The 7,624-nt window shown below is 37.0% G+C and overlaps 1 long non-coding RNA gene across 1 annotated transcript in view; it reads right to left on the bottom strand.

The window, feature by feature from the left end:
* Nucleotides 1-966: 966 nt before the first annotated feature.
* Nucleotides 967-7,624, bottom strand: part of LOC119261769 — a 30,011-nt gene continuing 23,353 nt past the window's right edge. The window contains exon 3 of the long non-coding RNA XR_005129184.1: nucleotides 967-1,084. This is a non-coding gene — a long non-coding RNA (uncharacterized LOC119261769). The remainder of the gene's footprint in view (nucleotides 1,085-7,624) is intronic.

Raw genomic sequence — 7,624 nt, 5'->3', positions numbered from 1 at the left:
TTTTATGTCAGTTTTTTGTTTAACCATTTCCAAACCTCTTCTTAAGGTCACCCAGTATTATTTATAGTCATAATCCAATACCTGGATTGCTAGTCAATACTTCATTACTTTGAATCAAGTGTCCTGCTGATGGAATTTAACAAATCCATGTGACGGCTGAGGAAGAGAAATCTGGTCCCAAACTTTGTTCTTCTATCTAGCTTATGAGATATCAGCTGCTTTGTTGAAAATAAATTTGTCTTGCTTTTTACTCCATGTGTTTTTTGCATTTATTCCACACATTTCAACATTTTAATTATTTGAATATGGTGTTTTTAGAAGCACAAACAGAAGCACAGACTTACTGCCAAGACAGTAAATACCACAGAAGCCTCTAGAACAGTATCAAATGTTTCAGATTTAGTGCATTCAGTCTTTTCTGCTTCATATCTATGTAACCCCAATTACAAATGTAGACTGATTGCTCAATAAAATCTTACACCACATCTCAAATTTTTAGTTTCAGTCCAGTTTTTGTGTGCTACTGCAATGTTTCTTCTTTATTGTGTATATATTTATTTGGTGGTCTACCAAGTCTTGATAAGAGTCCATATATAAACAAGCAAATGTATGACTCTCAGTTTCACTCCACTTCTAAAAATTGTAATTCCCTTAACATCACACATTTATTACCTATTAGAACGTATTTAAAAACTAGCTCACTGAAAGCTGTCTGATGCAGTCCCCAGGTGAGGTCAGGTACAGAGTGGGAATTAGCCGGGCTGCTCAGCAGTGTGCAGCAAGAGCTTGAGCCACTAACAGAGTGCTGACAGTAGCTGAGTGCAGTCATCACATCTCTTTAATCAGTAAAATGTATTTTCCCTCCCCGCCTGGGTCGGGGATTGTTCGCCGGTCAAAGCTGCCTGCGCCGACACAAATGAATGTCGACGGAGGCGCGGACAATGGCAGGCGTAAGGTTACAGCATGTAGATGATTGCACAGCAGCCTTTTCTAAGGGAGCTGCCATGTCCCGTGGTGCGCGTGTCATATTCGGGGGGACGGGGGGCGACGGGCCCCGCTCTTCGTGGAACAATGACACTGAAGTCTGGCGAGAAGAGAAAGAGAGAGAGAGTGGGAAAGTGTTTAATGGATTCAGACAAACCGTACGCATCTCCTGACGGAAAAATCACCATCTCGCGCTGGTTCAATTCGGTGGGGCCTAATAAGAAGTGACTGACTTTACAATAACGTGATCATTTGCTTTGCTGAGAGTGGGATGAGTGACAGACGACTGGTAAAACACCAGCTGCACAACTGTCACAGAGAATACACACCACAGCACAGCTCTTAACTCAGCTGAAAAGGCATACACTTTATATTTATATATTAAATAATATTTTATATCGTGTTATGAAGCTATATACTAATATCCATTCCATTATACTAATATCTATTCCATTAAAACTTAAGAATGTTTTTTCTTCTCCTGTATTCACCATTTTGGAGATACATGGTTTTATTCTGACAGTGACCATATATAGTGACATACAAACATATCAGAGATTATTTATTTAATTTCCTATCAAAACAGTCATTAAGTACAAGTTTTGACTGGAAATTAAGTTAATTAAAATAAAGTCACTGGTCAGGAGATATTTCTGAGAATCCATTTGTATAAGAAAGACAAAAGTCAACGGAAAATAAGTGGGTAAAAATGTTTTCTAAAACTGGAGATTAAAAAGTTAGAAATATAGAGAAAATTGGATTCCTAACTCTGGATTCCTAACTCTCCCTGAGGGAGAAGTGGCTTAGAAAATGTGTTTGTGTGTGTGTGGATTCCTAATAACCATAGACCCCCAAAAACTGTCACCATCAGATAAACATACTTGTATCTTTCATGTTTGTGAACTGAACAAAATCCAAAAAAAAAATCCACTTCAACTGTCCATCTTTCCACTGTGACAGGACAACACCATGGATCTGAAAGGATGTGTAGCTGTCAAAAAACACAAAGAACAAAAAAAACATTGTTCTCAGAACAATAGACTGTCAACCAAAGAGTGCAGACCACAAGATAGCAATGTGTTTGGCTTACTTGGAATGTAAGAAGTAATGCAGAAAAAATGCAACCAGTTTCTAAGCCTGAACTTTAGAGGTGTGAAAAAATATCCCTTCAGATTTCTATAAAGAACTGAAAAGTCTCCCAGAAAGAATCATTTAAGCTGTAATAGGTAAAATATGAACAAACCCAAAACTTTAAAAAGTTGCGAAATATATGTTTTGTGCTTTTGCTCTTAATGCTGAAAAACAGATATCTTGTAATATATATTTTACAAATGAATAAAAGAGTGGTGGTCATCTCATGTTCATCACATACATGTTTATTTTATATTGGTGTCTCGGAGAAAATTCAGTGTTTTACAGTTGTCGAATTAATTAATGCATTTAAGTGACTGCCAAAGCAAAAATATTTTGGAACAAATTCATTCAGGCCTATCTTTAATCATGTCACATTAATGATTGAAAGGTGTATTGCATTAATTAGTAGCAATAGGGTTCCTAGTTCCTATAGCCCTAGTATACAAGACGGGAAAAAATATCAGCCAACACTGGTCCTCAATGACTCTGAGTACTAAGGTAGCACAATATTCATGGATGCTGAATCGTCAAAGAAATCCCTGAAAACTACATGGCTGGAAAGAGAATGGCCAAGAGTTAAAGAACAAGCTTTGTTAAAGATGTTGAGCCGTGTTAAATGGTTCAGTACAGTCTGTAGTGAAACTTTCTTGCAGATGCTATAACAATCTAAAAGTTCTTTGCCAACAGCAGACTTTGGCAGTGTTGAGAAAAGTAGCCTCAAAGTCAAGTTATGTGAGTCTGAATTCACCCACATACCACAGGGAGAGCAGATGCAAAGTCAAACATTGTTCTCTTTTTAAGAACTTTAAGGGTGAAAACACATTAAAGATTTAAATCTCGCTAATGCTGACACGAAAAAAGCAGAAGAAATGAAAAAAATGACAAAGAGAAGTAATATGAGTTTCTTCGCCATTAGCCTAGAACCCAAAACAAAGGCCTTTTTTGACCACACCCTGTATTTAACTATATAAAATATGGTAAGAGGACGTCTCACTGAGATATCAAAAAGAAATGGAAGCGTTGGGAACGCGCAGTTAAGCAGCCACCCCCAGAGCCTTTCAACAGCGAGGATTCTGAAACAAAGAGCCGTTTCTGCGGCAGCTAGCCTTGACCCAGGGCCACTGCCACCCAGAGGCCCCTCCGCCTGGAACCTGTTCATTCAAACAAGCTTGCTCCTAATGCTCGTCCTGCAGCTATTGTCTTCCCCCAAACATCTCTGCCTAGACTAAAGAGTTCCACTTAGAGAAATGGTACTCAGGCACCACAGAGTACAACAAATGATTTTTTTGGTCATTTTCATTGTTGTGGAATGATAAAAAGAGAGAAATGGTTCTAGGCGAAAGGGAAGATTGTAGGGTGGGGTGAAATGGGGGTAGGGGCAGAGGCTGATGGGGTGAGTGCTGAAGCAAGAATATTCTTAATGGGACCCAGGTGACAATATGCTGACCAGCACCACAACCTAGCCATTACTCAGGAGGAAGGGTTAAGGCTAGTGTACGTGAATAGGTTGGGGGTAGACCATGTGGATGTTTAGTGGGCACTGCAAGAGAAGATAGAGGACACTGTGGTACCTCTAAATTGGGGCATCTCAACCAACTGCATTACGACGTCAATATAATATACATAAATTTGAGCCAATGCTGTTCTTCCACGTAATAGAATCCTATTTATAATTATTGCAATTCCAAAATATTCCAAAATTAACAGAAAACTCGGCATTGTGTGGAAAAAGATTACTATTTTATGTATTTTGGTATTTTATATTTGTATTTGAATCCCCCCAAATTATTTGACCTTGAAAAAACTACTGCATTTGGACTCTTGTCAAGGTTTCTGTCGGCACAGCTTTGGCAAAGACAGAAAACAAAAAGCTATTTTTTACTCTCGCTAAGACTTTCCCAAGGCTCATTTAAAAAAAAAAAAAAAAAGAGCCCAATGGCAATCATTATAGCAATATATATTACATTATTCTTGCTCAATTAGCCACGTCAACTGTTTATATTTTTGTTGTTTGCATGTTATTAATATATTCACATATGTTTTAGCCTGCTTAAATAAATAAATAAAAACTTTTGGTATACAATCAGCAATGCTCTACTATATTTTAAAGGCTATGACTTTATACACATACGCTTTTAACTTCAAGTTCATTTTGCTGAGTATTGTAGAGAAAAACTCAAACTACACCTTATATTTTACGCTACTACAAAGATGAGTACTGTGTTTCAGGACTCCTTTCAATTTGTACCTTTCTACTGCAGCAGCTCCACCGGATTTGATAGAACAACGCTGCCCCCTCCTGCACAAACATGAAAAGTTTATTGCTGTTTCAGGTTTAAATCACAACACTAAGTAATAATGTTTGCAGGGAAAAATAACCAAAACTCAACAACTAATATCAACTATAAAATGAATTATTATGAACCTTTTACACTTTTTGTAACAGATGTATAGTCCTATGGTTTATATCCATTAATAGAAAGGTATTGTTGTAATCTTAATTCACTCTGTCCTAAAAAGCTAACTTGTCTGTGTATTAATAACTATAACCTTACAGACCCTGCTGTCTTTTAGTTATTAGCGTCTCGGTGTATCCGACACTGTTTGATGAGGCTCACAGGCCAAATGGGCTTCAGAATGGTAGAGAGCCAAGAATGTCTGTGATTTAAAGTTTATTGGATGCAGACGGCAGTAATTGTGGCATTTTTAGATTTTTTTGTAATAAAGACAGCTGGATGTTTGAGAGTAGTTTTCCATGATAATTCTCAGTGAATCAAGCCAACTGTGCCAGAGCCAAGAGCACAAAGCAGGAAAGATGTATTAGTCACCAGTCTTTACAGAAAATCTCTCTTCAAGCTGTGGTCAAAGTATGCACACAACATCAGAACATGGTCATGCATACACACACATTTTATATATATGTACACACACACACACACACACACACATACACACATACACACATATATATATATATATATATATATATATATATATATATATATATATATATATATATATATATATATATATATATATATATATATATATATGTATATATAACACACACCCCCATGTAGTAATAAGGCATATTTGGTGTCTGGTAACTTTACGGGAAATGGAAAATCATCCATAATTTTTAATGAAAGTTTTATCCCATGTAATTCTGGATCATTTGTATTAATCCATTAATTATGGATTTTTGACACAATATAAAGCAGTTGGACTTAATAAACTTTTGCAAAAAGTAAAAAAAATAAAATAAAAATGAGCCAAACATGGAGAAACAAAGTTTTGTCCCAACAGCAACAATATGTAAATACCTCTCTGGAATTATTTCACATCACATATATATTATATAAACATCACTACCATTATGTAACAATAATAAAAGTAATCTAGTACATGAATGTATATATACGTGTATTAGTAATGTCACACATACCACATAGAACTATACTAAATAATAATTTCACATTTGTATTTCAAGAATTTTCTAATCCTAACCTTAACTTCAGTAACCAAAAATATTTTGTCATTCACTTATAAAAAAAAAAAAAAAAAAAAAAGAGGACTTTAAAAAGTCAGGGACATTTTGCCCATTCTGATAAGCTTAGATTAGCCCTGATTCTCTCTCACTGAGGCCTGAAAGTATACAAAATCAAACACACACATGACTGCACGTGCACATGTACACTCTCACTCTCACTCTCTCGCACACATCTTCTGGAAATAGAGTTATTCTCTGATGGTCAGACCGCTTGATCACAAAGAAACCCGTCAAGCCACAGCTATGCAGCCCTCTAAAACACACCGCCCAGAAAAAAACATAGACCTGTTTCACATGCTAATTCCAGAGAAGCACTTACAAGGGGCTGTTTAAAGTGCCCCCCCACCCCTCTAACAAACACACACACACAAACCTCACAGCACCGCACTGCATAACAACTCACTTGCTAATTTCTTTGGGTCAGCTGCAGAGGAACAGACGTGTCAATCACTCTCATATGTAACAGAATTTGTCTGTCTACAAACAGGGATGGCTGGCCGTTGCCATGGTCACTAATCCCCCCAAACTCAACTCAACTCTCTCACACACACACAAATACACACATACTACATTCCTGTGCTGGACAAAGTCAACCTATTTACTTGATCACTTGATCCTCTCTCTCTCTCTCTCTCTCTCTCATTCTGTCATACGTTCTCCCTCATAGGTTTTAATTCACTTCCGTAGTATCACTGCTGAGATCATGAAGTTGTAAAACTGGTCATTTTGTCCATTTGATCTTTTGCCCTTAGTGCAGTTTTTATTACTCTTTGTAGCTACGCATAAACACAGACATATCCTTTAGACATCCTTTAGACATATCCTTTAACTTCTAACAGGCATTTAGTGCAGAAACACTGTAATTTCTATGCATTAAGACTGCTGTAAGCTAGTCACAATTTTCTTTAAGAGCAGATTACAATTCGTTAACATGGTCTAGGCTAACTTCTATTAGCAGATTCACCAGAAATAGAAAAATAAATAAATAAATACACACACATACTAAGTGATTACAAATTCAATGTGTTTTTTTTCTCTTGTGTAAAGCAAAACTATATTATATCTAACCAAATCAACAGAGGAGGGAAAAAGAAATAAAATACAACATTCCCAGTCTCCTGTCAGACTCACTGATCCCTTTTCTGTTTAAAATGCACCATATGACAGTATATCCTACAGTTCCTCCAGCTAATTAAATATTCATGTTCTACCTTGTTGCCTATAGTCTTGAGGGTAGTGGTGGAATTATATATGCCTTGCCATGCAGTGCCATGAATCATACATCGCTACAGACACACACATAAATGCATGGCGCAGTATGTCTGTGTCAACGGAAAAGATGTATGCAAGTGTATTCAACAAAACACGTGTCTAGATGTTTGGTTTATCTACTGCTTATTGAACAGGATTATGGAGTTAGAAAGTGCAGCGAAATCCACCGAGCACAGACAATGCATGAAAGGTGAGAGAGAAGCTGAGAAAAAAAAAAGAGAGACAGAGGAAAAAAGAATTGAAAAGAAAAGAAGGTTGTCCAGAACCTTTAACCATGCAAAAGCTTGCTCTGGAGCCCCCTTCAATTAAGCAGGAAAATTGATGTGTATCATTAATTATGTCAGTAATACTATAAATCATCTCAGGACGGCATAATTAATTATTTTCTGCTGGTGTGAGGAACATGACAGAGTGGAGAGATAAATATGGGGGGATGGAGAGGGAGGAGAATAAAGGGCTATAGCGGGATAGGGGCTCACTCACACGCTCTATTTCTCCGGCCATTGGGACGTGACAAAGACGTGGCTGTTCTTGCAAAGACTCTTCCATGTTAGTAGTAAACAATGAAGACTGGATCTCAAAACTCTCTCTCTCACACACACACACACACACACACACACACACACACACACACACATATATATATATATATGTAAGCCGCTAAACTTTGACTCTCCATTTTTG

Source organism: Pygocentrus nattereri, chromosome 20, assembly GCF_015220715.1.
Source record: "Pygocentrus nattereri isolate fPygNat1 chromosome 20, fPygNat1.pri, whole genome shotgun sequence".
Taxonomy (NCBI): domain Eukaryota; kingdom Metazoa; phylum Chordata; class Actinopteri; order Characiformes; family Serrasalmidae; genus Pygocentrus; species Pygocentrus nattereri.
This window is presented reverse-complemented; position numbering and strand designations above follow the sequence as displayed.